This window comes from Micropterus dolomieu, linkage group LG01 (genome assembly GCF_021292245.1).
Source record: "Micropterus dolomieu isolate WLL.071019.BEF.003 ecotype Adirondacks linkage group LG01, ASM2129224v1, whole genome shotgun sequence".
Taxonomy (NCBI): domain Eukaryota; kingdom Metazoa; phylum Chordata; class Actinopteri; order Centrarchiformes; family Centrarchidae; genus Micropterus; species Micropterus dolomieu.
This window is the reverse complement of record NC_060150.1, coordinates 2,206,304-2,211,472: the sequence shown is the minus strand read 5'-3', so window position 1 is coordinate 2,211,472 and position 5,169 is coordinate 2,206,304. Positions and strand designations below refer to the sequence as shown.

General features: G+C 36.4%; 1 protein-coding gene across 1 annotated transcript in view; it reads right to left on the bottom strand.

The window, feature by feature from the left end:
* LOC123971228 (NLR family CARD domain-containing protein 3-like) overlaps positions 1-5,169 on the bottom strand; it is a 61,419-nt gene that overhangs the window by 36,301 nt on the left and 19,949 nt on the right. The gene's annotated exons all lie outside the window — the stretch shown is intronic.

Here is a 5,169-nt window from a genome sequence, read left to right as displayed (position 1 = left end):
GTGTCCCTGACACTTAAATAAAACGCTAGCAATTTAAAACATTGCCATTTAGAAACGCAGGTTATTAAAGTCGTGAAACGTTGCAGTTTGGTTTAGGCACAGAAAATACTTGTTTGCTACCTGGTTAAGGTTAGGAAAAGATCATGGTTGGGTTTAAATAACTAAATGTCTGTTAACATGTGAGTTAATTAACGTCATTTATGTCATAACTTCCCTAAATAAAAATATTTAATGTTGACTTTTTGTTTCACATGGGACACAAACCCCAGTCTCCTGGCTCAAAGTCCGGGTTCTGGCCCTCTGTCCACCCCAACCACTTCCTTACTCGGTCTTTCCTGTTAAATATCATATATCAAAAACTGACACTGCAGGGCTTCCCCCACTGCATTGAACTAGTACGTCACAAACTGACAACTATTGCTCTTGACCACGACTCGGGACAACTTGGCTACAGTAAGTAGGCAGCACAGGAAACAGAACAACCTGCAGTGTTTGAGATGTTTCTTTCTCTGTCTGCAGAATCAGGACCTGATGTGACCCATTCTGCGTCCAGACCTGCCAAACTGCTGCATTTATATAATGTGTTAATATTTCTCTGTTCCTCTCTCTGTGCTGGAGTTCTTTAAGAACTTGGTGGCTCGATCCAGATTATTATTAAATTGGTTGGATTTTAACAAGAGTGTGTTTATTCATATAGTGTATCAAGCTTATTACTTCTATATACGCTAATCTGATATTGGATTGGTCTGGTCTGGTTGTAAACTCAGGAAAGATTGTGACAATGGAAGGATTTAGCCGGAGTAGTGGTGATTACATATAGACAACATATTTCTGTGGTTTTTACATGGTTTGAATTTGGTTGTGGGCCCAGAGGGGTTTATATAATGATGATATACAGTAATCTAGAGGTGAATTTGTGCATTATACTTTGTCAATTAAAGCAAGCCAGGCAGCCTTCCGGGTTTGACAACAGCGCTGTTTTTAATCGCCCACTAGAGGCTGCAGCGCCGCAATGACCAGCCTAGTTCAAATGAAAGAAATGACACAAAAACAGATTAGTTCATTTTAATGAACGAGATTTGGTGACTTTGAGTTTGTCAAAAGAGTCGAACTTGCCATCACTACTCTCAAAATGTCTTAATTAGAAATTTTGAAAAGTAATGAAATGTGATAAGTTAAATTACTTTGATAGAGTAGTTGAACTAGGCTACTGATATATTTTAAATAGGGTAACTTGTAATCGGTATTACATTTCCATAGTGACCTTCCCAACACCGCCCACTGTTACAGGAGTTTAATTTTTGTGGAATGTTTCCATTTATACAATGCATGTGCAAGAAAAACAGTCTACATACGGGATAATTACGGTAGGTACATTTTTCTGCTTCCCATGTATTTATATTTTGGGAGATATGCGAGTGAAATACTCTGTAGAGCCCTGCATCATGCATCCTGGCAGCTGGTCCACTCGCACTGCTGTTCTTCTTGTTTTATTGGCTGGTGCCGTTGACTTCCCATCTCTGTTACAGCTAATGTTCTTATGTTACGTACTGCAACTGGCTTAAGTCTTAATTATTACTGAACAGAATAATATCAACAACAGAAAGTCAGCAGAGGAAGTAAAGACTTGTCAGTGAGCTATCAGGAGGAAAGAAGTCGATGTCAGAGAGGTGTACAGCAACAAAAACACAACTTTTTCCTCTTCAGTCCAGATGTTCTGCATCAAAGTTACACAAACAGCTGTTTTCAAACTTAAAACCTGATCAACAAACTCAAACCAGCAACACAGAACATGACATTAGTTCATTAGTTATAAAACTTGAGTATTATGACAATTCAAACATCTAATAATAACAGCCGAATTAAATGAAATCAATGAATAAAAATAAAAGTTCCAATAAGAAACTCAGTAATTTGATGCTGTTGACAAGATGTTCAATATTTAATTCCTGCAAAAAGATTTGAAAAATTCATTTGGGATTGGAAAGTTGTCATTTTCTTTTTAGAGCACAGTTATAAATACAATTGTTGTTAAATGAAGTGATTCAGCATCATCTTTACAAAATGTTAACATATTTAACTGAATATTAAACGTCAGGTTAAAGTACTAGTTACATGGATATTCTGTCTAAGCTTTTAAAATTCACTCCTGCTGCTGTCGGAGGAAATATTGAATATTTGGTCCTAATTCTACAAAACAACACCATAATTTAACTCTGTTAGCTTTAGTGGAAATGTATCTCTCACTGAAGAAGTCCTTTGGATGAGGGACGAAACGTCTTCCAGTATCTTCAACCAAGTCCAGTTGCCCTTGACTTTAACCTTCGTTGGATAACTATGACCTGGATGACTGAGAATCTTCATAGACGTCTCTCTCACTTTTCCCTTGTACATACTTAAAAAGTATCAACGTGTCTTCAAGATTCTGTTCAAAGAAGATTTCAGCATAATTTCAGTATCAATACTGACATCAATCAACCAATCAATCAGCTTTAAAATATCCTAATGAATATTCTCTGGATGCAATTTGTGGAAACTAAACATCATTTCTACCAGTGTCAAGAGAAACCCAGCAGCAGCCTGAGAGCAGTATTATAGCAGAATTGTATTGATGACTGCTGTTAGCCACACTGATACAGACGGTGATGTGTTCAACACAAACATTCATCTGAATGAACTGGATCGTTAAGGGACTCACAGAGAAATGAGTATAATCACTGCCCTACAGTGGTCACTGTCAGTAACTGCAGCACTGACAATAATTCTTATGTTTACACTGACATTATTCCACATTCACTGCATTATTTTAGCACTACTGTTCCTCAGGCCGATCATGACTCTCTATATGTTCACAGAAATGATTAAACTGTTGTTTAATAATATGGACTCCAGGTGTTTACTGCCCTCCAGTGGTCACGCAAGCTCTCTTGTAAAATGACATCACCATCCGTAGGAAACCCCACAGACTGTTTTATAGGCTGCTTTATGTTTGCTGCGGTGATGTGGAGAAACTCTTATCTATAGCGATATCATCCTACAGAGACTGATTAAAAGCCTTAGGTTATTGTAGACCTACAGGTTTTTACAGTAAGCCTACTAATTGCTTTGAAATGTGTTTCATATTTTTTATGTGCTCCCCAGTCCGTTTCACACAGCCTGTCAAAGCCGTTAAAATAAATGCATTTAATTTTTCTTATAGCCTATATTTATATTGGAAGCAGTATGTATATAAGTTATCTCATATTTACTCTCGCCAATGCAATCTGAAACAATATGGATATATATATATATATATATATCAAGACGTGTACTAATGCAAGTGTGTAAGTCTGTCTGCAGAAATGTACTGTCAGGAAGTCTCTGTTCTGCCCCACCTTTTGCGATGTGGGCGCAGGTAATGAGGTGAGTTTTCAGTAGCCTCGATGTTGAGATTCAACCATTATTTGAGCACATTTTATGGCATGAATGGATTTTTCATTTCATTGACATTAATTTAGAACAATGTTGGAACACTTAAGTGTGTTAAATACATGAATCTCATTTTTGAACTGACGAGAATTTTTTTTAAAGTGATGTCAAACGATCACGATGGACACACAGCCGAGCTGAAAGACTGAGGCTGATATTTTCATACAGCTCATAAGAACACTTTTTATAGACTACGCCTGTTCATGTAGGCATTCACACTGTCTGCGACTTTCTGCCTCCCTGCATCCCTTACGAAAAATAAGTTAATTCAAGTGTGCTATTAGAATACTTGTTTTAAACTAAAAATAAGAGAGTGTGCTTTCAGTCTACTTTCAATATACTTTTCAGATATATACTTAACAAAATTATACTTAAGTATACTTGGCTTATACTGACAAGTATACAGAAAAGTCTAAGTATATTTGGCATATACTTGTACTTAATCATTTGATCATGATATACTAAAGAAAAGTATTCTTTCTGAATACTGAAAGTTTAAGTGTACTTGGCTTGTACTTGTGTTTACTCTTGTAACCTTATTAAATAATTTTCACATGAAATGGGCTTCTTTGAGGTAATACTCCAGCAAATGTTTTACACACCATCTTTTAAACTAACATGCTCAATTTCATGGTAACAGGTCAGCTTTGGGGTGGAATCGCTTAGAGTAAGTGCTTAGTGCAGAGGTGGAACTGAACCTAATCTTTTATGTAGTGTTATTAACCCACACAGAAACAGATAAATATTTGGCCGATTTTAATGACAATTTTGTTCATGGTGTGAAAGGAGCCATACACCATTACCAGTTCATTATATACTCACAGTACATGTAGTCTTAAAGTTGGTTAAAGTAGTTTTGAAAATATCATCACAAAACATCATCTCATTATGTACTAGGCCCACATAAATCATCGGCTACAACACTGAATATGACTCATGACTCGTTTAGTCCCGTTCATATGGATTTGGCAAAGGTATAATGTACATTTTCTCAACTATTTCGACAACAATGCATTTCATTGTTATCATATCAGGCCAGATGGCACTGAAGTTTCCAGTCTTCTTTACCTCATGTATGAAAGTATTTATTTATGAATGTTTACATAAAGGTCTGCTGGATTGAGCAAGTACCTCAACTAAAACACAGCAATGTTTGGTACATGCACAAGATGCAGGGCTTTGATGTGTACACTTTTGTTTAAAAATGACTAAGTCCTTAATTAAACACAATGTTCCATCATTCAAGCATGCAGCACTGTTGTATCTTTTCTTTAGTCTGTCATACTTATGACTGTGATACAGAACTCCATCAACCAAAAAACGGTTGCAGGACCAGAAGCAGTAACTTAGATTTCCACATAACTGAGTAATGGCAAGCCTATATGAAGCTGTGATATTTTCTTGCAAAGGGGGATGCCCAAAACCCATGACACTTTCATTTAGTACTTCACATTTTTCTGTTCTTCTCTTATTAAAATATAGTTTTTCAACAAATGATTGAACCTTTGCACTTTTGATAGTATGCTTTGCCTTTTCTGGTAATTCTCTCCACAACAGAAATTTTCTAGCTATTTCTGAAGGAACATACTGTGTTCCATGAAACTACTTCAATAGAGTCCCCATATTGGATTCATAAGCAAAGGTTGATGTTGCCCATATTGGACCCCAGTGTTTCACACTTTGTGTGATGTGTGTGAGCAA